The 27475-nt window shown below is 43.0% G+C and overlaps 1 protein-coding gene across 10 annotated transcripts in view; it reads right to left on the reverse strand.

Moving 5' to 3' along the window:
* The window catches only part of TBC1D1 (TBC1 domain family member 1), an 844646-nt gene that overhangs the window by 1956 nt on the left and 815215 nt on the right, over positions 1-27475 (reverse strand). The gene's annotated exons all lie outside the window — the stretch shown is intronic.

Raw genomic sequence — 27475 nt, forward strand, 5'->3', positions numbered from 1 at the left:
GCTAAAGTGCAAGTGCTCCCTGTATAAATTGTGATTATGATTGGTTATCACTGATTGGCATATTTTATTTACTAGTAAGTCCCTACTAAAGTGCACTAGAGGTGCCCAGGGCCTGTACATCAAATGCTACTAGTGGGCCTCATGGTTCCACCCACACGAGTAGCCCTGTAAACATGTCTTAGACCTGCCATTGCAGTATCTGTGTGTGCAGTTTTGTACTGCCAATTCGACCAGGCCCAAACCTTCCCTTTTACTACATGTAAGTCACCCCAAAGGTAGGCCTTAGGTAGCCCAATGGGCAGGGCTCAGTGTATTTAAAAGATAGGAGATAAACTGGTGTGTTTTACATGTCCTGATTGTGAAATACGTTTTTCACTATTGCAAGGCCTATCTCTCCCATAGGTTAGCAAGGGGACTGCCTTTAAATTACGTTTAGGTGCACTTTCCTATTGGGAGCAGATGAGATTTGGAGTTTGGGGTCTCTGAACTCCCAATTTAAAAATACATATTTTGGTAGTGTTGTGTTTTAGACTGTTGGAAAATGTCATTTTTAGAAAGTGGCCATTTTCTTGCTTCACCATTCTGTGCCTCTGACTGCCTGTGGAATCAATGTCTGGGTCAGACTGACAATTGGGCTGTTTGTGAATTCCCTCTAGACAGTGATACAAAAGGAGTTGAGGAGTGCCCTGCATATCCTGATGAGTCTTCTGGGCTAGAGTGAAGAGGGAGGACCTGACACACCTGAAAGGGCTGTGCCTGTCCCCAAACAATGCAGTCTCCAACCCCCTGATGTGCGCCTGGGGCCAGTCCTGGGCAAAGCAGGATCTTGTGAACAACAGAGACTTTCCTTTGAAGTTTGCCTACTTCAAAGGCAGAAATGAGTATAATTAGTGGACCCAAAACCCCAGACTTTTAGAACACTTCTGGATCAATAGGAACCTCTGCCAAGGAGAGGAACTGGAGGCCGAGCACTGCCCCTTTGCTGTGTGTGCTTTTCTGGGTGTCCTGCAGTTGCTGCTTCTGTCTTCAAGAGGGCAAAGACTGGACTTTGCAGTTTATCCTGCTTGTGAAGATTATCCAAGGGCTTGGACTGAGCTTGCCCCCTGTTCTGATATCTCAGGGCCATCAAAGACTTCATCTGCCAGCATCTAGGCTCTCTTGCTGAGACCCCTACTCTGCCAAGTAGTGCCACATCCAGTCCCTGGGCCCTTAAAAGGAGAAGCTGGTGAACCCAAAGTGAAAGTCCACGCACCGGAGCCGAATTGCAGAAAAATCGATGCAACACATGCACTGTGGCTGAAAAATCAACACACCGCCAGTAAAATTGGCGGGGATTCATTGTTGCTGTGTGGCTGGTTTTTTATGCATGGTCCCTGGGCGCCAAAACCTGCAACTTCACGGACCTGAGGCTGGTTGTCCGGAAATCAACACATCTCTACCCTGCAAGGAAAGAATCAATGCCTTGTTTGCCCGGCAAAGAAAGAATCGACACACGGCCTCACTTGTGAGTAAGGAATCAATGCATCACTTGCTTTTCCGACACACGCTCATCCATGCGAATGTATTTTTGACGCATACCAGGTACCTTGTGCTAAAACAATGCATCTATTCATTTCTATGGATTAAGACTTTTTTTTGTGAAAAATTAATATCTTTGCTTGTGTATGTTGGATTTTTGTCATTTTGGTCTTGTTTGATTTAGATAAAAAAAAAATTCTAAACTGGTGTGGAGTCGTTTTGTGGTGTTTTCACTGTATTATTGTGTGTATTGTTACAACTACTTTACCCATTGCCTCTGAGATAAGCCTGACTGCTTGTGCTAAGCTACCATGGGGGAGGGTAAGGGGGGAGCAGTGGTTATCCTAGGTGTGTATCTCCCATACCCTGACTAGAGTGAGGGTCCCTGTTTGGACAGAGTGTAAATTGAGTGCCAACCAGAGACCCCATTCCTAACACCCAGTAAACTAGTACCAGAACTAATGAAATGCCAATGAAGATAGTTTTGGTGCAACACAGCTAGCGTGGTAGAAATGTTTGTCAACATTTTACACCACTTGTGACCTTGTGTTGGCTCAGTGATAAACATGGCTGGAAAATGTTTTATTACCATTTTAGCACTAAAAATTCTCAATAAGGTTTGTTGGTTATATATTTCTCCTCTATATAAAAAATATAGTACAACCCATATTACAATATTGTCCTTCCTGACAGCATTCGGTTATTGTGCCCTTGGCATGGTACGAGAATATAGTTGTCAAAATATCATTTGAGTATTATGTCCTAAATACACAAAACATTTGTCTCATTTTGAGTTAACAATTAAAAACATACACCAAATGAGACAATGTTTAAGACAGTATTTCATGTATATGGGAGTCTGATATACCACGATCCTGGAGCTGGCAAGGGCACTACTCCTTTCGATTTAATAAAATGTTTAGTCCCTCTTCCTTACCAGAAAGACAAATAACTTTCTTTTCATTCGGAAGTTTGCTGGCTTCCCTTAATCTGAGCTGAAAGGTGCTACGTATGAAGGCTCAACACCCTTCTTTCTACAGCTTTTTTTGTATCCCATCATTTTCTCACTTTGGAAGGCTCTGCTACAACTTTATTCTTGGGTTGACACCCAGTGACCAATTGTTTCTTTACTCTTTGTCTAGGTGAATGGGCCTATCTGGTTAGTATACTGATGTATTTTATGCCTGGTATTCCTCAGGAATGTTCATCGTGATAATGTCTAATGTTCTTGGTGCTATATTGTCCCGCTGGGGCCAGAACCAGGTGCTTTCTTGGTACCCCTCTATGGTTTGTGTCATGGGTGGCAATAGTTATGCTATGTGGGGTGTCTGCCTGTCCATCATGTCTTACTGACAGAGTGTCCCTTGCTTTGGAAAGGAGATAGGATGGCTGTTGCTTATTGAGCATGTGAGCCATAACACTGCTACAGTCTGCAAGGTCAGAGGTTTCAATTTTTGCTCACTATGCAGATTTCAGGATAGTTGATGAACAAGGCTGAAGTCTAAGCAGGTTTCTGCAGGCATACAGTACTGCTTGTGGTATATTCCCTCTTGCCCCATTCATTAACTGGGAGCAAAGCAGAATATAACTCAGGTTTTGGGCATTTGAGGCTGGTAGTCCTCCCTACATACAAATTCCCTTCATGTCATTGAAACCTCGCTTTGCGTAAATGGTAGGTTACTGTAGTTGGCTGAACAAGTGCTGCAGAGATCTGCATGAGACCTGCAAGCCATGGTGGACGGTGCTGCCACTGTCATCATGATCAGGCTTCAGTCACCCAGTATGTGCTCACTCAGGATCAGCAGCTGTGCCTGAAACCTGGAATTTGCAAGCAAGGTCCAAACAAAATTCAGAGTTAACCAGTTGTGGCTGGTTCCTTTGGACCATGTCTTAATACTAATAAGCTGCTTAACAGACTGCTGAGCAAATAAAGAACTACATTCCCAGGATGTCATGTGAAATAGACATCTTGCTACTGCAGGTATGAGAAATACAACAACTTGGTCACAAGCTAATCTTTAGTGGCTCTTCTGAGGAAGATGAAAGAGTAGTTGGGAAAACCCAAAGACTGCAGCAGTCTCCTTACTTGCTGGTGCATGCTCTCCTTAGGTCATCAGCACCCTCATCAGGGCATTGTGGGCACAGCTGAAGCCATCAGGCCAAATTGGGGATTTCCCTTAAAACACTTTGCAAGTGTATACATTCACATCAGAACGGTTGATGAATTAATGTACCTTTTTTGTGTAAATACTGGTGTGACTTTAAAACTAAAACGGAGTTGAAGTGTTTTCTTTGTGAGACTGTGTCAAAACAAATTACACTGGAAATCCAAACTTTTGTTTTGAAACATTGCACAAATGATGGGATCCCCAATTTTGACTGTAACTGTTGGTGCATAGTAGTTTTTTGATCTTTGAACTATTTTCCTTTGAGGGAACACAATTTGTGGTCAGTGAGGTTACACAAAAGGAATTGACACTACAAAGCTGCTACTTCACATGGAAGTTGGATAACCTATTACCTTGACAAGGTGTAAACACAAAATATAGTAGTTAGCTAGAAAATAATTTGGTCTTATTACTTTTATTAGATTAGCTTCTGAGTTGATGTCCGGCTTGCTGTCAAATTAATGAAAGGTTTCTCCAGGGATTACTTCGTCACTATCCTTCTCTGCTCCTTTTAACAGATTTTCCTTAATTTCCAGATCTCCTTCCCATCAGCACCCTCCCTAAAAATCCATCTTTATTGCTCAAAAAAGTAGCAAGGAACTAATGCTGGTAAACATGCTGTAGTAGAGGAGAGTATCTTGCTTTGGTTGTCAAAGAACTTAGGTTCAAGCACTAGGCTCGTCTGTTGCTTGATCATTCTGGGCCACATTCTAGACCATCATTTTCAACTACTGTGCTACTCTAGACAGAAACCACTGCACTGTTAAGCAAATCAGAGCTGTTCCTGCTCCAATAGGAACATTCCAGCCTGGAATAACATACCAGGTCCCTTCCGGATGGTAAGCCAAGCACAGGTGTCAAACCAGTTTTGGGCTATTTAGTCCTCGACAATGAGGTACAGCGTGAGTCCTGTGGCACTGTGAGCAAGGGAACTCCTAAGTATATGTGGGCACTTAGTGTGTCTGCTGCAACAAACAAAAAAGTGATGGACGAATTGTTAGATTTAATCGCAGGCATTTCTATATGCTCAGAGCCACATTTCAGACCATCACTTTCTGCTCACTATGCCACTCTAAAAAGAGACTAGCTAAATGCAAATGGCCCCTGGTCCTGCTCCAACAAGAACAATCCAGCTTTTACTGACAGATCAGGTCCTCTCAATATGGTGTAGAAATAGGCGTTCCAGACATACTGCAATTAGATGTCTACCAGATACATAAATTATTACATTTTGTTATGCCATAATGAAAGGTTCACTTGGCCAAATAGAATTCATGTGCTTAAGGTATGCTTTCCAAACATGTTTCTCACTTGCACTGCTGAAATGTAAAGTAGTGATTTTCAAAATTGCCACATCATTCTCCAACTCAAAATATAAAAATTATTTTACAAGGTTCATTTTGAGGAAGGGAAAAGATATTGGAATGGAAATAGGCATTATTTACTCTGGGTATGGCAGGCATTTGACTCACTAAAGATTTGGTTGTGCGGTTAGGCAACCACTGGATCTTAATGAAGAAGGGGGAATTCTAGGAGTCAAATATACAGATGCCATGAAGTTTAAGTAGTGAGGGGATATTATATACATAGCTCACCATACGCTCAAATTATAGATCCAACACTATTTCTTAAAGACTAGGATCAGGAACTTGGTTGCACAACCACTGAATAACAAGCCCAGATCTGTTTCCCCTTTATACTAGCCTCCTTGCCCTTTCTTCAGCATAAAGCTTTTTCCAGATTAAAAAAATATTTAACAAGTAGGCCAGCCAGTGTTGAACCTTCAGGGGGGTGGGGTAATTTGAGGGGCGGTATTATCAAGCCAAGCTGAGGCGACGGATAGGCGAGCCACAGTCATAGCAACAAATATGAACCACTGAGCGATCTCAAGACCTGTTTTCTCTTGTCCCCCAAACAAGATGAGCTGGGGAGAGAGAACAACGTCACATTTCAGGGATGTTGCGAGAAACTTTGTGATTTCCTTCCAGAACAATTCTAGTTTGGACAGTCACAAAACATCCGAGTAATGTCTGCCCTAGGATACTGACACCGTGGGCATGAGGTGCCGGTTACCCTCCCCATCTGCCAATTTTCCCTGGTGAGTCGTAAATGATTTTGCAATGTAGGGCCTGCAGATTGGCCGAGACTAGTGTCGTTTGTGCTAATTCCAGTCAGTGAATCCCTAAAAAGCCATCTAAATAGGCCAGCTTAATCTGACACTTTTCACCTTGCCTTTCCATATCATCTTATGAGTAATGAATAACTAGATCTTTATATAGCTGACTTATAGTGCAGAATTCACTTCCAACCTGTCCACTTTCCCAAACTCCTGTACACCCCCGGTCTTCTTAGCTAGGAAGTCCCGAATTTGAAGATAGTTAAAAAAGTCCTTTCGGGGGATTCATGGGATTAGAGCATAATTCCTCAAAAGAGACAATCCTTTCAGGAGAAACAAAATCACTGAGTCTCCCGAGCCCTTGGTTTATCCAACCCATCACAAGGGGGGTGGCCCTAAAGATATCCGTCAGCAATGGGTTCCTGTAAATAGCTGTGTAATGGTGAACTTGCCCTACCCCTATCTTTTTACATAGTGAGTGCCATACATTAAACACTCTTTGTCAAGTCTTAAAACATACTTTTCAAAAACGGAAAGATTCTACTGATATAAAAGCCATAGGCTTCGTCCCCCAGAAGTAGTTGGAAGATCAAAGGAATCTCTTCCACCACCTTATCCCGTCGATGCTCTCTGAATAAGATGCATATGTACTGACAAGCTGCTGCCCAATAGTAAAGTCTAAAATCTCAGACTGCCCAGCCCCTCTGTCTCCGAGGGGTGTTTGATATTTAAGAGCCCGTCTAGCTGTTCAATTACCCAAGATTAAGCATGTACCCATTTTGTATATAGTCGTAAATCAATAACAACTGAATTCTGGAGGAATAGTCTGGAAGAAATATAGCAATTTTGGCAAAATTATAATTTTGATAACATTGCAGCACCCCTCTATAGACAGATGTAAATTATCCATTCTGTGCAGGTCCTTACTGGCTTTATCAATGATAGGGCCTAAATTAATTTCAACAAGTGAGTCCAGTTCAGTCGCCATTATAATCCCTAGATAAACTGAAGTCTCAACTATCCTTTTATCCTCATACGAAATATACTTATAAAGGTTTTTATTTATACTTATAAAGTAGATACCCAGAAAAACTCCCGAAATTCTGAGCCTTATTTTCAATCTCTGTAATAACTATCTCCGGGTCAGGCCTGACTATAGCAATATCATCAACGTAGGCCAGTTCTTTAGTATCTGCTCCCTGACAGCACATAGGTGTTATCAGGGGGTTTTAGTCTAATTTCAATATTAAGGGGTTAATATACAGAGTGAAGAGCAGAGGAGAGCATAGGTACCCTTGCCTAGTACCTCTCTGTATTTGTATTTCCCCAGACTGCGCACCCATCAGCTGAATATGGGCAGTGGGTTTATGATACAATTACCTTATTGCATTGAAATATCCTGAACCTATCCCAAACTGACCTATCACAGTCCATAGTTATTTCCAGGAAACACTACTGAATATCTTTTCGGCATCTAATAAAATCAAAGCCATAGGGCCCCTGTCAACCAACGCAGTGTCAGACAGGGTGCTAACCCATGCTGTCTGGGAGATACAATCTTTCCAATCACTGAACTCAGATGTGTGGCAAGTACCTTAGCATATATTTTTCATAGCTATTGATTAACGTTATCAGCATATGAGACCCTGGCTCTTGAGGTGGTTTCCATTTTTGGAAATACCATAATATTAGTCCTATATCACAAATCAGGAGCATGCTGCCTTTTCTGGATTGGCACAAAAGTAGACAACAAGTCTTTACTTAACTGCGAGGAGAATGTCTTAAACTTCCATTGGGATTTTATCCACCCCAACAGCTTTACCTGAGGGCAATTCTCTTATCACGGTTTGAAGTTCCTCCAAAGGACAGGGGCATCCAGCAAGTCTTGATCTTCCAGACAATCTCTCAAATAGAACTGATTTTTAAAATTGTGCTAAGTTTCCTTCCGCCCCCTCCTCGGAGACTTCTGCTCCATAAAGCCTCACATAATACTCTTGGAATACTTCTCGAATTCCCTCGGGATCAGAGATCACCATCCCTCGAGAGTCTTTTATCCCATTTATTTCAGACTGAACAGTTTTCTTCCTAATCTGCACAGGCAGAAGATGCCCCACCCGATCGCTATACTCGTAGCACTCCCTCTTCCATGTTATACATTTTTCTGCGGCCCTCTTTCCTGATGTACTATTAATTGCCGCTTTGGTTAGCACAACCTTTTGATAAACTTTATCAATATCCTGTCCTCCCGATTCTGCTGAAATTAACCCTAGCTCTACCTCTTTGAGACGTCTGTATAACTTTCATATATATTTTTTCTTTCGACGATTTAACGTGAAGATAAGAATCTCGCCCGTACCTATGCAATAAAGGCATCCCATATTGCCCCAAGTCATGCACTCCCCCCATTAATCTCCATAAACTCCGAAGTCCAGCCCTTCATATGTTGAACATATGCCCCGTCAATAAGCAAAGCTCACTCGGAGGTCCAATCCCATATATTCCATCTCAGGCTCATCCCGGCTATTCCCAATACCACTGGGCTATGATCCGACATTACTCTGGGAAACCTTTCCATCTCGGAGCCAACTGCCAGACTTTGGGAGATGTGGGGAGGAATAATATGTAAAAAACACATCTGAAAATGTTAGTTTAGATCAGGCATCAATGAGCCCATGGTTGGGTACTAGTTGGGCCAATGACTGGAAAACTTTTGGCTTCCATTCTGAATACAACTGCAGCATTCCCTCTAATTGCTCTCGCCCTATGTTGATATTGAAATCCCCGTATATTATGATGGGGTTGGCCAAAGTGCAAGTTCATGGTCTAACCAGTCGAAAATCCCTGGATCATCCAAACCTGACCCATATATCGAGACCACAGTAAAAATACCCTTTGAACAGTTACAGTTATTACCCATCTTCCAGCCCTATCTGTCTTGGTTCGACCCCATATTGTCCTAACCCCTTGTGTTGTGTGTCCTATCAGTGTGAAACCCAATGATTCTAATAGATACTTTTTACCCCCTTCAATATGAGTCTCTTGCAGGCAGAGAATATTTGCATGTAATGTCTTCAAATCCAGGACAACTTTCCTTATTTTATGATTGTCGTTCAACCCACAAATGTTCACAGTTGCTGTTCATATCTTACGCATCAATGTTCTATAGAAAGTCCAGCAGCACTAAAACTCCAAATATACATTCACATAGCAGTTATCTACTCTGAGATAAGCCCATCTGTTCCTTTGTTCCACCTCTTTTGTTGTCCCTACCCCACCCCGTCACACCTGACACTCCCAACCACCCTAGCACCCTAGTAGTACATCCCCGCCCCACCCCCCTCCACCATACTGAGGCAGTCAGACCACCCTTGTCTGAGTGAGGACTATCTGAGAACCCCTTCTTGCCCCCAATCCCCTGAGCTAATCCACAGCATTTAGAGAGCACTTTAAGGAGAATAAACTGAATCTATAACATTTACCACTACAGAGGGCATCCCCGTTTTCCCTCTTATATTGCCCAAAGGATATAGACCGTCCTCCCAGTCTTATGTCACCTATACATTAAAAAATAACAAGCTTAGCTGTGTAGGCTGCTGACCCCCTGGAGAAATTTCCTTGAGATACTCTTCTGCCTTAATCTCAGAACTAAATGTGCGAGTTTGGTCACTGTAAACAACCTAGAGCCTGGCAAGGTTTAAAAAATACGCTACAGCACCTTGATCCTCGAACACCTTGATAAGTTGCCTATGCAACCACCTACGCTCCACCATGTGGTGGCAAAAGTCTGGTCTCACAATAAAGAAATGCCCCTCAAAGCTTCGCTTCACATCTGGACGAGCTTTTTCAAAGATTGCCTGTCGGAGCAGGAAATTACCAAAATAAACCAAAACAACAAGTGGTTTCACATGTTGCTATTATGTTGTTTTTTAAGCATTAAAGGGAATCTATGCACATGTTGGACTTCCATGTCCTAATACCATGCTGTAATATTGGGAAAGGACCCTCTCAAGAGGTTCACAAGAAAGACCCTGATATCACTGCCTTCCTTCAAAATCTTCCATTTTCCACATTAAGTCAGACATCTGGGATTGCTGGGTGGAAGATTGCTTTTTTAGTGTCCCAACGTCAAAATTTCCTGCTCTCTCTCCCACGGAGGTGATCCTGCCCCAGATCTCTGTCCATTTTATTAACTTTTCTGATAGCTTCTTAGAGTCCAAGTGAGCACGGCGGCTCTTATTACGAATTTCTTCTTGTAACTATTTTAGAGAGCTGTAGCTCTGACCAAGCGAGGGCTCTTTCTTAACAGAAGGGGTCAACTGACTGCTTTCACTGGTTGTTAACATTGTGGTTTCAGGCTTGGAATCATCTGGGTAGACTTGTCTCATTGCTGAGTAACCCCACTTCAGGGCCCGAGGCCCTGAAGCCTTTCCTTGAGACTCTTGCTTTTTTTCCTCCGCTAGGCCTGCGTCTCATGATCTGTGCTTATGCTTTGTTTGCTTAACAGTATTAATTAATCCTCCAAATGTGTTCCTTGATCGTGCCCCAGAAGCACCTGATGAGAAGGATTGTAGATCCTGCTCTGAGTCAGGGGCACTTGTACTTATTTTAGAAGCTTCTGACTCATCCATCAGAGAGAATAATTTTTTGCCGTGCTCTGGGGAGTCCACCCACTTTGGCAAAGTGATTCAGTCCGTTTCAGAGAGGTCCTGCCTTTCCTGTAGAGAGTTGTTTTTACATTTAGCCTTTGGTGGCTCCCGAACCTTGTGTACTATCTATGTTGGAAGTGGAGAAAGATGTTGTAAGAGTAACGTTATCTACCATGACATTTAGCGCTACTTGCAAACCATTGGGTGCCATCCCGAGATTGCTCTCTGGATTAGCCAGTAAGTCAGCCAGTAAACCAAACCCCTCAGTCACCGCCACGTTTATGTTTTTAGCCAGTGAGCCTGCGAGAGCCCCGACAGCATTGTCCCGTCCTGCACTGACCTGTAGCTTTCACGAAGAGTCCGATTCAGTTATGCACTAGGGTAACCCATTTCTATGGTTCTGTGCTACTTTGTTACCATCCGATTGCAACTGTGTCTGGAGGTCCTCGGCCTGCAGTGCAACAGCTACAAGAACCACACCATCCTTTCTGTCTCCAGCTGATTCCTTTTTGCGGTCATTAAAGGGTTCCACAGTCTCCCCACTGGTTTCTTCAGTCCCCACTGGAAAATAATCAGTAATGGAGGTCTGTGGCTGCTTCGGGGGCATACACTGACCTTGCTGTTAATCTGTGCAATTTGATCCAACATTACGGGAATTCTTTCCTGGCGGTGCTGGAGGGTGAGCATTTTTGTCCTTTGAAATGCTTGTTTCAAGTTTCTGCACCACTGAGGCGCTCCTCTCTATCTTTGGGCACATTTTCTCAGAAGCCCACAGTAAGCCTAGCTTTCCTGTCATCTCCCGAGGCAGTAGCCCTTCTACCCCCACAGGCACTGAGAGAAGGTACGGTGGGGAGATCTGACAGTTTGACGAGCAAGCTGGAAGAGAGCCGCAGCAGCTGAGCAGGATCTGAGGCACTGGCTCACAGGTGTGATGTAAAACACAGGGTGACCAAGGGTTGAGAAAGGACTGCCGTGCCGAACAACAGGTCATCTCCTTAAGCTGCCGCTTATACCAAGTTCTCTCTACTCCATCTCCGTTTCCATCAGAGATCGCCGGAAATCGGGGGAGAGCCGCAAGCCAGCGTCCTACACGATCGCCAACTTGCCTCCACACATTTGTTTCCATCACAACAGAAATTAAGCCTCTAGTAGCTACAAAGCTTCAAAATTGTCCAGATATTTGTAAAGTACAAGCCTAAAACCTATAACAACAAAAAATGGGAACATGACCCCAACAAGGGATTAAGGGTTTTTCCACTGAACTATGACTCATCAGGTGTCAAATGCTTCAAGCCATTTCTTAGAGTGGTAAATCTACGGAGTTAAAACAATTAAAACCTTGAACGCTTTAGGCTCCAGTACATTAATGACACAGCACCACATATCTCAAATGTGCATTGGTAGAAAGCTAGCGTTTAAGACACGGCATATGTAGACACCTACAGTTCAGCAGCAACTCTTCCCCCACAATTCCCAAAACCTGAATCCAGAATGCCTGGTCAACCACTCGTCTTATTCCACTTGGATGTATGCAACACCTTGCTTTCAGACACTAACCTGTTACTTTTGTAGAGCGTACATGTGGTTGGTTGCGTTACTCAACATGACTGGTAACATTTGACCTCAGGGTTCAAGATTTCAACTGGGTCCCTTTGACTACTACAACACATTCAAGATCCGCTACATTATTTTGAGGTACTGAACTCAACACATCACCTTAAATGGCAGACAGAATTAAGAACCTGAATGCAACAATAACCAACAGATTTAAGGTAAAGAATGATTAGAAACACTCAGAACCTGAACTCCATCTGGTCACAGATCCATCAAGTTCCTTATAACTAATTTCATAAAGGAACCGAAAGCAGGTTTCTCAAAGGAACACTTTATTCACAAGTAGCTGTAGTTACCACACCACCATATGGATTGCTCCATAACTATAGAGCTCTTTCAACCCATCTCATTTGTACCACAACCTTCTTCTCATGGAGACTGTTACTCTGCAGCTAGAGTCACACTTTATAGGTATGTGTACATCATATATATGGATACTGTTTCACAAACATTAACAGTCAAGTAGACAGTGTCACCCATATACACAGAGGCAAAAACACACATGAACACACACATAACATGCAGGGACAAACATACGCTCACAGACAGCACTCAAAGAACACAAGGACAAAAGAATGCTTGGAAGATGCAGGCCTATTCCTTAGACACACTGCAGAGGAATCTGCAAGAAAAGTGAGGAAAAGAGTGAAATGTCAACACTCATTCAATTTTTGGCCTTCTTCGTTAGATGACTTCTAACAGATGATGTAACACTTTTGGCTCCATGGCCAGTAAGTATATACCCTCTTAGGAATGTTCACCAAAATGACTGTGTACATGTAAGCCCATTCCAGGATTCTTTGGGATAATACTTTATATATCTGTATTAGTGTAATTAGTGCTTTTCTTTTACGAATCACTGTTATCATAAGTGTTAATTCAACTCGTAAAATGCAAGCACCTGAAACTACAATTAACAGAAAGAATATATTTATTAAATGAAAACTCAGCCATAGAAACATCTTGCTTGATGCTGATGGCAACATTAGTTAAATTGCAATCTAGATACTTTACCCTTATCACATTCTGTACAAAAATATACATTTTCTGTATGTGAAGTTGACAATGTAACATACTCCATTTTACCCTGTCAAATAAATTTATATGCGTTTCCTAGGCTGTCGATTAAGAAAGGCAAAGTTGAAAAAATCTATCTAGAAACAATACAGATAGTTTTACTCTGCCTCCTTCTCATTTTCATTACCTTGCAATTATATTGACCTACATATAGGAATTGTCCCATGAGAAAATAACTTTAATTGGATTTCAAGAAACTTCAGAGCTGATGAACCAATCTGAAATGTATGCCTTAGCATCATCCTAAACAGCGAGCTCACCATGAAAAACCAGACAAATGCAGAGTCCTTCGCCTGCTTCATCACTCTTCACATGCTCTGTAAGATCTTCAAATGGCTCCATGTCAACACCAGACAAACTGTCACTTAAGCCCTAGTCACCAGCTGGCTGGACTACAGCAACACACTCTACACAGGAATCATCACACACCTCCTGAGGAGACTGCAGACCATACAGTACTCAGTGACCAGACTCACCCTCGACCTCCCCAAACAAACCCACACCATCCCCCCATCTCAAGAAGTTCAACTGGCTCCCCATTAAGAAGAGGTGTCAATTTAAAATGCTGATCTACACCTACAAATCCCTCTACATTCAAGGGCCAGCATACATCAACCACCACCTGAACCTCCACCAACCCTCCAGTCACCTGCACTACACTTCCCTCTGCCTTGCACACTCACCACAATATCCACTGAAGCAACAGTTGAGGATGTTCCTTCTCCTACTTCACGGAGAAATCTTGGAAAGACCTCCCCTTCACCTACGGACCTTTTCATGTTTTCTGGAATTTAAGAAAGGACTCAGGTTCTGGCAATTCAACTGAATAGTTGACAAAAGCAAGCTGATTCAAAGCATGGTGGCGGGCATCAGCATGAGAGTGAAGGAGAGCCCCAAAAGGAAAAATAAGTTTGCTCACAGTCAACGTATCAGCAAAAGTGCAATTATCCATGTAACAGAGTTGAGGTGATAACAAAACTGCCCCATGGAGGGACAAACGTAAAGCATTTACCAATGATAACAAAGGATTTTTGAAAGTCGAGCCCATGAATGAGTGACAGTGATGGGCGTGCGGCGAGCGAGTTTAAAAGCCCACAGATAGATTACAGCAGATTACAACAGGCCTGAGTGCTTGCAAGCTTGACCTAAAAAGTTTTTTTTTGGTAAGGCCCAGTATGTGGGATGCACATTTTAAAAAAAAAAACATATTTATGTCGGCAGCCAACAAATGAAGTACAACGGAAAGGTACATTTTTAGCAGCTGTTTTACCAACATGTATACTGCAGTAATCTGGTGACTTCCCAGTCTCTGGAGGAAATAGTGTTGTAGGATAAGGAGCAGATCATGAGCAAAATCTACTTTACATACCACAAGGATAATCACACAAATTACTTACACTTGGTAATGATCTTTCAGGTGGAGACAAGCAACCTGCCTGTTAACAGGTGGACCTGAACACAGTTGTGCCCAAGTGCTCAACACGGAGTTGGAGTCCATAGGGGCCTCAGTAAATGTCAATCAAGATTCTGTTGGGGCATGACCTGACTGAAGTACCTCTGTTAAAACATTACCCTAGTCCTCCATAGTAGGGAGCTGAAGGTCTCGGACTTCTGTAACCCTCAGCATAAAAACTGCAAAGGAGTTTTCCTCTATAGCAGTACCCCAGGATAGGGGTGTGGAGGATGGGGATGGTGGGGATACTAGTCCAGTATCTCGACCACTGGTGTCTTGGAGTTCTTACCAGTTATCATATCGTATCATATTGTGGGATATAATCATCCACATCATAATTCTTAGTGCCAAAACAATTTTGTGTAAAGTTTGGCCCCTAACGTGTGGTAAATTCACAACAGCAGAATCAAAGGGTTTGCCTGTTGGCTGCATTTCGGTCGGAGCCAGATGCAGCCTCAGTCGAGATAGATTTTACATGGATTTAGATAGTACAATAGGCTATCTTTGATGTGACGGGAACTCGCACAGTGGGGTGATGCTGGAACCGCAATCGCCACTCGAGCCAGGGCTGAACCCAATGCGAGTTCAAGTGTTACAAAGTGTAGAGGGGGTGTACTAAATGGTGGAAGCCAGACTGGAGGCCCTACAGTAGAAACCAGTGAAGACCTGAGACTTCTGATATTCAACTCTCCCAGGTAACCCACCCAAATCCAGTAGCAATGCGTCTGTCATCACTGTCAGCTCTGGGTGGGAAAGAGAAAGTGGCCTGTCTCAGGACATATTGTGATCGCTCAGCAACAATTGCAGAACTTAGGTTCTTTTGTTTGCAACCTGGATAGTGTTGGAAAGGCAACAGTGATCCCAGGCTCACTGTGATATCAGGTTCTACTGCAGGGCTTGCACATACCTCCTGGCACAGTTGAGAAGGAGGCTGAATGAGCCCAAATATCCCACCCTCACTGTGGTGGAGGAACAGCCTTGAACCTCACAATATCCAGAATCACATCAATGAAGAAAGCCTCTATGATGAAATCAGGTGGGACTACGGCTAATTTATGGTAAAACCAAATGATGTTAGGAGTTCTCCCATGGTTCCGAGGCAATCCATGACCACCTGTGGCAAGCCTGGCATTAGCAGACAGTCGCTGAGATAAGCGTATACAAAAACTACTAATCTCTGAAGATGGGCAATAACTACTGTCATCACTTTATCACCCATAGAGGGACGGGGTGAGGCCAAAAGGGAGCAGGAGAAATTGAAGTGTTCTTGGCTCTGTGCCACCTAAAATCACAGGTAAAACCTGTAGGGCTGCAGGACATTTATATGGAAATGTGTGTCCTGCTTATCCAAGGGCAACATCTAGCCTCCTGAGTCCAGAGCAGATAGGATCTGAGCCAGTGTGAGCAAGTTGAATTTCTCCTTCTGCAGAAAGGCGTTCAGAATTTGAAGAACCAGGATAGGCCTAAGGCAACAGTCCTTTGCCGTAACAAGAAAAATAACACAAATAACATCCTTGGAGAGTAAAATACGTACCTCATGTAGCAAATTAATTCTGGTGAGGGAAAAATATTAGGTGGGAAATGTACAATCTACAAGACCCATCTGTCGGACGGGATGTGTTACCAACCTTTTAGGCAGTGCTTAATCTAACCCACACTGAAAGGGTGTGAGCCGCTGAGAGCAAACTAAAGCAGCTTGGTGGCCACTGTAACTATTCTTATGTTAAGTTATACACAACGTCACCTTCTGGTGTAGAATCACCTTTGGGTGCATGGGGGGAACATTTTTCACATGTCCCTGAGTTATGGCTGGAGACCAGGCACCAAAGGCAAACCTTGTGCGGATCCATGAGCGACATTTACTTCCCCAGTTGTAGCAAATCTTGATTCCTGCCATTTTCAGTGTGGCTATCATTCCCTAACATAGAGTTGAAAGTTGTTTGGAGTCATCAGATCCACGTCAGAAGTCACAGAAGGAAAGGAACTCACAACAGCATACAGGGTTTGCGCTTACATGTGGCTCTGCTCTGACTACAGGGTGATTTAAGATTTTCCTACAAGATCGAAATTCATAGACTTCTAGTTTTTGTTTTAACTTAATAACTGTCATAGAAATTAGAATATCAGTGATTAAAATTTGGTAGCAGCAATATTGTCAGTCATCTGTGTAATGCGAGCTGCAACAGGTTTTCACAATACAGCCTGGTATATCAACTAAATATTTCCGATTTGGTCCTCTTCCATCAGCTAGATCTTAGATTTAATTGGGCTAAGATAATGGTCTCATCAACCCATTGATTCCTAACATGTAGTCTTAGAATTTGGTGGGATCCTCCTTAATTAATAAACTGACACACAGGTGAATCTGAAGTTGTACGGATAAATTGGAAGGTTGATGTTCAAATGAGACTGGTAGAAATAGATACTTGCTAGTGGTGAGAGGTAGAGTGCGTGTGCGAGGAAGGTGGCTGGTTTCCTGAAGAGCTCTGCTGCATCATTATCTTGTACAGCAAGATATCTGGTGTGACAACATGGACACCAGTATACTGTTTACCTAATGAATTGCTGGCAATCATGCAGAGGGCCCCATTCACTGCTATATCTGGTGCTAGAATCCACAGTAGAGGTTGCCTCCACCCACAGTCTGACATATGCTTCTCAATCTTGGCACCCAGACTTTGCATTGCGTGTGTTGTTGGCTCTGCAAACTACCAACAGGTACTGCCTCATGGCATGTTTACAATTTATTTTAACAAAGGATTTACCAAGCTGTGGAGACCACATTCTATCCTGTCCCTCTTCCCAATAAAGCTTCAATGCCCCATGGATCGTTCATTTAATGGTGCCTATTCACAAACTGCATTTTGTAGTACGTTTAGCACTATTATATTAGCACTACTTATGTACTACAAAATGGTATTCACTAACCTACTTCCAGAGGTCTCCACCTTTACCTCATCTATTTTATCTTTAGGGATATCTATGCGTAAACGTGGAGATCGCCACACATGTAACACTATACTGCAGTAGTAAATGTGGGGGGAAGAGGGTAGGGAGTGGCTGGAAAATGGTTAATGCTTACTAATAAATGGGATAGGTGTAGGGAGGAGTAAGGAGAGGCTTAGGGAGGGACAAGCACCCACTCACAAAACAGTCAGCACATTGTTATTAACAAACTGTACTTCTATGGTTGCTATAACCAAAGGGACCCAAAACAACAGCAAATGTACTTCCGCTTAGACCTTGAGTAAGTCCAGTCCCATACCTGGTCAACCACAGCAGTACCCTCTCACAGAAAATAACAGAGGCATGGACTTGAAATACAACTCCATAGGAAATATTGTTAAATAAATTAGCTCAGACTTTTTAAAAATGTATATTAATTTAATTATATGTTTAAAAAACTAAATATACATAAAATTATTCATATTTAGCATCCATTTTTTACATTTTAAATTCATTATTTATTTTAGTTTAAAAATAAATGGAAGTTTAATTTTTGAAAAAATAATTACATTTAAACTAATTCTATACATATCTTTTAGTAATGTTTAAAACCTAATAAATCAATACAAACTTTTTACCTTAAGTCGGCATTTACATTACATTAATCTTTACCAAAATTATTGTTTTTTTAACTTTTGTAAATTTCCTTATACTTTGTAATAGGGAGCTATCCGCCCGCTTGCGGAGACTTCACCAAGTGTGCAGAACATAAAATATGGTCTTTACAGTCGTATTTGCCTTTTTCCTGAATCCACCCCTTCTTCCATGGGGTAGCAACATGTAAATCTACAATTTGTAGATGGTTATACTCGGGAATGGCAAAATGTACACATGTAACGTACTCGTGTACGTTTACATCTGTGAATAGGACCCATTGCTTTTAGCTTAAAGATTTCCGTAACAATTTGGTACATACAAAAGATTCACCTTCTACAGGTAATCAACATTATACACACTCTGAAAAAAACAACTGATAAACTAGGTCTCATCTCAGTTTGGAACAGGTTGTACCAAATACTCTGGCAAGTCTTTCTTTAAATGACAAGGCCCTGTCACATTATAAGTAACTAAATGCCCAACGTAATTATCCTACAAAAGACACAGCATCTCCCACGCAATCTCTTTTGCAAAAAGTGACTCGTAGCAACAGATCCGAATACCACAAAATAAACGCGTATAACAACCGCAGAGCTGCATTACTGTTTTTTAAAACCATTCGCTGGAAACACTTTAAAAACATGGATGGACCTGAACTGTTGATTTAAATTTGCAAAAAGTGATCCAAAAGGGTCAAAATGGCATTAGTATGGTCGTATGCCTGTAATGGTGCAAGTCTGACAGTTTTGCCAACTTAGGACTGTTTGGCAGCACACCTTGCAGCAGTGGGTGAATGAGCGCCAACATCTACCTTTCTCTCTACAGGAGTATTAATAAAGAGCAAAACCCACAGACCAAAAGAAATCTCTTGCTCCTAGAGGTTACCGAGCACAGAAATGCAGCATGTGTATTCAGTGACTAGATGATTTGATCAATGGGTCAGGTTTTGCGTCTTGAGAGTTGGAGCACTTGAATTTGGAAACCATACTGAGTTTGAATGACACTGAGAGAAACTTAAAAGCAGGAGTACACATGAGGAAATTCAGAGCTCAACACTTAGGATGAGCAGAAAAAAATATCCTGTGCGGAATCCACAATGTTTTGAAATGTATCTTTTCAACAAGTAACAAATGTAGAACTCTAAGCTTACACGAGATGGAATCAAATTTGTATAATCTAAAATGGATCTAAATGCTGGAGTCTGCGCATGTTTTTGGAAAACAGCCTTTTTTCCTTTTTTTAATAAACACTGATTTTCACATAAGAAACAACAAAACAAACATTGCAAAAGTCCCAAGTGCAGAATAGAAAATTCCCCACATCAGTATTTCACCATATCTCAATGATGAACAGCATTGTACATGACAAAATGGGTAACAAAAGAGAGCGTTATTGGGAGCATAAAATAACATATTTGGATAAAATTATTTGAAAAAATATAGTGCATTGAGGAGGAGCCTAAATTCGCTGCACCACAGTTCTGACTCAATACATTACCCGCTAAGGACCCCCCTCCTCGGGCTTAAACACGCCCGTAACAATGACCACAGAGGGAGCGGTGTGCCCTCCTCACACACAGAATTAGAAGGAGACATTCTGGTCCCAGGGCGGTTGAGGAAGGTCGTGAGACTGAACTGCGATCAGATAGCCCCAGTCGGACATGGCCAGCCCGGGAGGATGAGCGCGAGAAGAACGAGACGCTTCAGCGATCAGCGAGGGCATGCAGCGCTGTGGCGCGGCGGCAGCATCGACAGAACTGGAGTCGAGGTGGCAGCATGCCAACAGCATAACAAAGACGGCGATTGGGCCTCATGCGAGTGGGGAGCCAACCGTGTAATAGTCATCTGAGGGGCTGGAGCCTCCATTGACGATTGGCAAGAGGCAGGCAACTGCTGCATTGGCCCTTGTTAGGTAGGCCCTCAAATACTGCTGGGGCGAGAAACAGTAGCAACAGGTGCCCAGAGAAAGACAATTATCACTCCTCCCCCAAAAGAGGAACCTCAGGTGTATCGGAAATAGAGACCAGCACGTGTGGGGCCTAACTTCAATAACAGGCCTGAAGGGCAGCACTGCACGCCTAACTGGTGAAGACCAATGCCTGCATGAGAGACTGATTGAGATAGAGGCTGAGACCCTGGACAACAGCAACATATCTATGACCATGAAAACAGAGGTACACAATACGAAATAAACCAAGGACATATAAAAAAAGGAAAGTTAAATAGCGAAAAGTGATTAAGCTGCTGTGAGTGTTGATCGTAATCCCGGCACTGCGTGGTGACCCCCCTATTCAAAGAATAGATAGATGTGGTACACAGGGACAAAGTCAGGTGCCTACCACTTGGAGCATAATCCGATGAGAGGTGATCTGAGGACAGGCCACAGATTGGCAGGCACGCGGGGGGAAGAGTTCACCCCTGCGCAACCGTGAACCTCACAGAACACACAGAGATACGCCAGAGAACACAAATGCCACCCAAGCCATGGGCGGGTCCCAGCACAGCCTTCAAACCACATCACACAACTGATAAAGGACTAGCCAGGATGGCACAGTGTGTGAACTCAGGTGAGGAGCAAGAGATGGGGGGAGCTATGACGCAATCGATGCTTGAGTTTAAAAAACAGATATTGGAAGGCAACAAAGTTATCACTGAAAAATTTGATGGGGTGTCCACAACATAAGCATTACTGAGACAAGATATGGAAAAGATGTGGGAAAAGGTGCAAGATCTGGGAACTAGAGCGGATGGAGTGGAGGAGATTGTGGGGGAACGCACTTTCAAACTGACTAATCATTGGGGCTGACTACAGCTGCAAGAATCCAATCGCGGATTTGGAAGACTGGTTGCACCATAATAATGTCCATATTTTGGGGCTGCCGGAAGGGATGGAGACTGAGCAGATTGATCAATTTGTGGAGTTCTGGGTACCGACTATACTGACAAGCCTCGAGGGTGATGGGGGTTTATAGGTGGACAGAGCCCACAGAACCCCAGGAGGCAAACTGAAACCAAGTGCTCCACCACGCATGCTTATTAACCAGGATGCAGAGATATAAAGATAAAACAAATGTGTTAAAGGCAGCATGTGCAGAAGGTGACGTGAAATACAATAGGAATAGAACATCCTTCTATCCTGACTAAGAAACTGAGGTCCCTCATGGAGATTAAAAAAAGCTCTGGGAATGTGGCGGGGTCTGGCACACGCACTGCTGCCCAAGGTGCGGCTACTAGTAGACTTCACGGGAAAAGACATTTCTTCGACCAACCTGAGGAAGCCATGCAATTTATTGAAAATAACTGAACTCATGATCGAGGAGAAGCACAGGAGAGTGGGTATATAAACATGTCCGCAGGAAGGGGGCACTGGCACTGAACTGTGTCACCAAGGTGGGGTGAATACCAGTTGACTGAAAGCAGATCGAACGCTGGACCCAAACCTTGTAATACAGACTTGGGAGCTCTCCTAGTGTGCACGCTTAATGATAACTCTGCGAGTGATGCAGCCCGACCTGGGGTGCACATGAACAGTGCACTATGTTGGGGATGTTTGATTGTTATTACATATGGGAAATTGGATGGACACCAAATGTGTCAATTGGGAGGCCAGGTTGGGGTGGACCAAAGGGGTGGGGATAAGAGGGGCAGTTCAGTTTTAGGAACTTGGGGAGAGAAGCTTACAAACTGAGCAGAGCAATTACTTCTCAGCACAGGGAGGGCGCAGGATAACAGAACTACATATCTCTTACATGGGGGTGAAAATAATATCATGGAATGTTAAAGGGATACAGAACCCAATCAAAAGAGAGATAATATGGTCATATCTTCGCAAACAACAAGCAGAGATAGTAAGGTTAGAAGAAACACACTTCTTGCCACGCAAACAAGAAAAGATCTGACATAAAAGGGGAGGCCAACTGTGGTATGCCAGTTTCACCTCCTCGGCATGAGGAGTCCTGTTGTGGGTGGATGCCAGTGCTCCCTCTAAGGCAGAGACAATCTTGAAAACTGCAGATGGGCGATACTTTGGAGTGGTGCGTGAAATTGGTGGCAGATGGACAGTACTTTTCAACACATATACACCGAATATAGACATGCAAGCATTTCTCAAAGAAGTGACACCATTTGCAAAGTATATCATATGGATGGGGGGATTTGCAACTGTGTGCTGAACAAGAAATTAGACAGTTCAAGGCCAATGGAACAACCACTGGATACATCATCACAAGCATTACTGGAGGGGCTGGTGGAACTGTGGTGGGTACGCCATGAGCAGACGCGGGGCTATTCCTTCTACTCCCCACCACACGGTACATTCTCTAGGATAAACTATATGTTCATACACTCAGTGCAGGTGGAACAATTTGGGGATATACAGTACCTAGATCGTACCCTATCGGACCATGCCACACTTGCAATGGAATTGCAGGGCCAGGCCTACGTAATCCTAACTCTACAATGGCGCTTTCAATCCCGGGCATTACACGAGCAGGCTTATAGGGAAGATATTTAAGAGGCAATACAGGAATATTTTCACCTTAATACTGGTACAGTTCAATCAGCTGGCACACTGTGAGGCTTTAAGGTGACTATTAGGGGAAGTGTATGGCTGCGACATATTCATTGCAAAGGTCATCGCGTGACAGTCTCACAACTGGTAAAACAGATAGCAGACATAGATAGGCAGGATCCACACACAAACGAGGTCTGGGAAGTGAGACAAACTACGGGATGAACTAGATGAAGCCTACAACACACTAACGAAACATCATCACACATACCTGGAAACACACATGAACAAAGTGACCCCGCCGGTCGGTTGCTGGCATGGCTGGTCAAAAGAGAGACAGGGGGAAATGTGGTGGTAGCCCATAAGTATACAAACAGAAAAATGCTGACGTCCCAAGATGCAATCCTGCACCGCTTTGCTGAATTTTACTCAGGACAGGACCAGGGTACTGATGCAGAAATATAATCTATTCTCGAAGATGTGCAGCTATCCCAGGCAGAAAAGAAAAGGAAATGAGGGCCCAGTTGAATGCACCACTAGAGGAAACAGCCATTAGATGGGCTATTGAACATATGCACACTGGAAAAGCTCTGGGCAATGATGGATTGACAGTAGAATGCTACCAAACATATGTGGATTTACTTTGCAAGCCATTACTAGCCATGTATAGGGAGGCATTTGAAACAGGAGCGCTGCCTGAATCACTGAGGAAAGCACATATAGTAACCCTACCTAAAGGTGGGAGAGATCCTGTAGACTGCAAATCATATCAACCACTGTCAATGATCACGGTGGATGCAAAAATCCTGGGGAAGATTCTAGCCCATAGACTAGTGAAGGTGGCTGGAAAAAGCCGTACATACTGACCATGCAGGATCTGTACGGGGACGAAACACCACTACTAATATTCAGAAAGCATTCCTCATCTCAGAGCAAGCTGCGATAGGAGGAGAGATGTGCTCTGGCTAGCTTAGACGCCCATAAGGTGTTTGATAAAGTTAACTGGCTGTTCATGGATAGGACACTACATAGATATCGATTAGGGGAGGACTACCTAAGATGGGTAAAGCTGCTGTACACCGAAAGTACAGCCAGAGTGAACATGCCTGGCCAATAGAGAGGGTTGCCCGACATGGATGTCTGCTCTCTCCCCTAATATTTGCTTTGGTTATAGAACCTCTAGCACAAATTATACGTCAGAGACACACAAATGATGGTATCTTGGCGGAGGCAAAAGGGAAATTATATCACTATACGTAGACAACATTTTAGAGACCCTGAGGAACATAGCGACTAGTTGGACAATGCTTAATGACACCATAGGAGAAGTGAGGACTCACTAAGGCTTCACCTTGAATGTGGACAAATCAGTGCTCTAGCCGATATTAAAGGAACTGGAAGGGATAGAAGAGACACACACCATCAAGGTACAGACCACACAAGTAAAATATCTTGGGATATACCTGAGCTGAGACATATCTGAAACCTATGAATCGAATACAGGTGAGCTGCTGGTGAGCCTTGACCGGAGCATATGTGGATAGCTGCACTTACCCATGTCATTATTGGGGCATGTAGCCATCAGTAAAATGATAATGCTGCCTAGGGTCCTATACATATTACAGCATATGCCAATGTGCATCTCAAAAGCTTGCTTGCATAGACTGGACAAATTACTTAGATTATTTTACTGGGGGACTGGACGTGCAAGAAGCTTAGATGTCTTGAAATTGTCTGGGGAACGAGGAGGGATGCAGGCTCCAGAATTTCAAGCCTACTATTGGGATTTCCACCTACTACTGTGATTCACACATGCAATATGTAGTGCCTTGGTTCTGGGAGGATGACACTGAGAATGACACTGATCCAGTGAGAGATAAACTGAAACACCGAGCCCTGCCACAGGAGCTGTTAGCACTGCCTGTGGTCCCTCAAAAAAAAAAAAAAAAGGGTACCACTACAAGTTAGGACTCTCCTGGAGATCTGGGAATGGGTCTCTAGAAGAAAGGACAATCAATATATTTATATGCAGAATCTGATACCATGGCCCACAGGTGTCAGCCCCCGTCATTCCTGAGAGCCAGAGATGGAGGCAGCATGCCACTGAATATAAGTGCATTATACGAGGATGGCTGATTAATCAGCTATGCGGCCTTCTATACTAAATGGGGAGTGGGTATCGGCGGCTTTCTGGCATACGCTGGTATAGCAGCGGCTATAGGCAAAGCTTGGGAGGAGTTCCCTCAAGAGCCGGAGACACACAATAAGCCACACACTCCTGGATCTGGGGGACAGTGGCAAACTTATCACACAGCTATATGGGTTGCTTCTGCCTAACAGAGTTGCCAAAATAGAAAGGTTGAGGACTCAATGGGAGGGTGACCTAGGGAAAAAGTTAGAGAGAGCAAGTGGCTGACAGTGCTGGGCAACGGCCGGAAAGTAACACGAAATGCTCACCTGAGATTGATACACTACAAATGTATATCCAGGGACTATGTTATACTGCAATGGTTGAACAGGCTCAACCCTACCAAACCAGAGCAGTACCCTAAGTGCAAGACAGCGCAGGGAACATACTTATGTAGGTGGTGGGTATGCCCGGGGATGGGTGCCTTTTGGAAGGAAGTGGTTGATAAAATGAGGGACCTAACAGAGTTGATGACCCAGCAAATGCTTACTCTGTGTTTGATGGGGCTGGTAGCACGATCAAGGCATGCCAAACGCATGGTAAAAGTAATAGAGTTGGGTTGGGGAAGGCCAAGAAATGTGTTGCTTTTAAGTGGATGACAAACAAGATACCCAGCAAAAAGCACTGGATATGGGAATTTGCAAAATGGACACAGGCAGAGTGTGGGGCTTCCCACAAACTAATATATAGCAGTATGAACCAGGGATGGTTAGGTGAGTGGGATATAGTGGAGGTATGCTTACAGGGAGAACTGGAGGAAACTGGCGGAACTGATACACAAGACTTGACGGTTGATTAATGGGTTGAGATGGAAATAAAGAGATTCACAATGCTTATTTACTGAACTGAAATGTTAGATGTGTTGTCCAAGTGCCTCTTTGTGAACCATCACGTATTACCAGAATATAACTGCTACAACTTGCTCATGTTTGTGGGGGGGAGGGAGGGACAAGAATCTAATTGTAGTTGTGTACTTACCTGTTTTTGAAATCAATAAAAGAAATATGAAAAAAACGAAAAAAACACAGTGCATTAAATGCAAAAATGTATAAAAACAATTGTCGCCATAATGATCTTGTTCATGGATAACAGAAAGATTCTAAGCAGAATACTTTAAGTAGTTAAAGCAATTATTAGAAACAAGTGTTGCATGGCAATGAACCAACACATCTCAGGCAACCAAGGCCTGGGATTTCTACCTATGAAGACGGCTGGTGTAGTAACTTCTCCCATGAAATTAGGTCAGAGTTTATTTGCCACAGATCACTCTGGGAGACCCTTGGGTTTTGGCACATCACAGGACAGGTGATATGTGCCTTCTGTGTCCATGGCAACAAAACCAGAAGTGACTTCTTTCAACAATCAGGAACGCTACTGTCGGATAGCTCTCACCGTTTCATGCTCGATTAGGAACATTGTACAATGCTATGTTTCAGAGGTGTCTGAAACAAGGGCTATGTCTTGCTGCCAATGACCAGGTGGCAGATGAACACTTCCAGAAGAAAAGAGAATGTTACAAATGTCTATAAAGAGTGACGGAAGGCCAATAAAAGAGAAATAATGATACAAGTAAGACTCCTTGAAAAAAAGTCTTAGACTTAACCAAACAACAGTACAAAACCTATACAAAAGCATGCTTCAAGAACTCTTGGGTGTGAAATTCCCATAGCCTGACACCCAAGACATATTGTCTGGGGTCAAGGACAACAAGTTTTAACGTTAATTCTGTCCTTGGGACAGGTAGGCCCAACCCCCTGCAGCACCAACCACTTGGCTGCAAGTTTACAGTACCAAATTATGTATCAGGAAAAGGTATTGTCTGCAGCTAAGGTAATATTTGTGTCCATATGTTAAAGCTGTTCAAACTTGTATTCATGGATCATTAATGCAAAAAGTTTACTAAAAAGAGCACTCTATTGAAAATGTTGTGAGCTCGGACTGCACTGCTGACAGTGGTTTCAGCATAAACATCTGTAGACACGTTTGCAAAGTTTAACAATCACAGCCTAAGTATAATGCTTCCAGAATGCCCTCTGGGTAGATGGAAATATTTACAGAAGCTTGAAAGCAAGAGTGATTCCTTTATTTCAAAATAAAATACTCATTAATAATGAATTAGGGAAAAAACATTTTGCTAACCTACTGTGAAATTTTCGGTCCCATTTCTTTGAAGCATCATTTAGTAAAATGTACGGATGCATGCTAGTATTTCCCAAAAATATTCTTAATGTTAAAATCAGTGTAACTAATTTCAACAAGATTATGGGAAACATGAAAATAAACAAGCATTGGCAACACCAATAGGTCTGACATTGGTGGGCACCCTTTTGGTTTTCTCAGGGGGGGTCTTTTTTTTTTGACAGAGTTTTTGTTGAACGTTATTGTTGTGCCCTCACCATCATAACAAACATTGGCAAAAAGCAAAACTATTTTTGGTCTCAAAAAGCACACATTACCACAGTAGTTCCTGCCACTGAATAAAACAACTTCAAGTGCCAATATACTCCTTGCGAAAGAGGAGGAATCTGTCACTCACAGTGAAGTCAATAGATAAATAGACAGAGAGATTTTTAATAAAAACAA

Source organism: Pleurodeles waltl, chromosome 1_2 (genome assembly GCF_031143425.1).
Source record: "Pleurodeles waltl isolate 20211129_DDA chromosome 1_2, aPleWal1.hap1.20221129, whole genome shotgun sequence".
Taxonomy (NCBI): Eukaryota; Metazoa; Chordata; class Amphibia; order Caudata; family Salamandridae; genus Pleurodeles; species Pleurodeles waltl.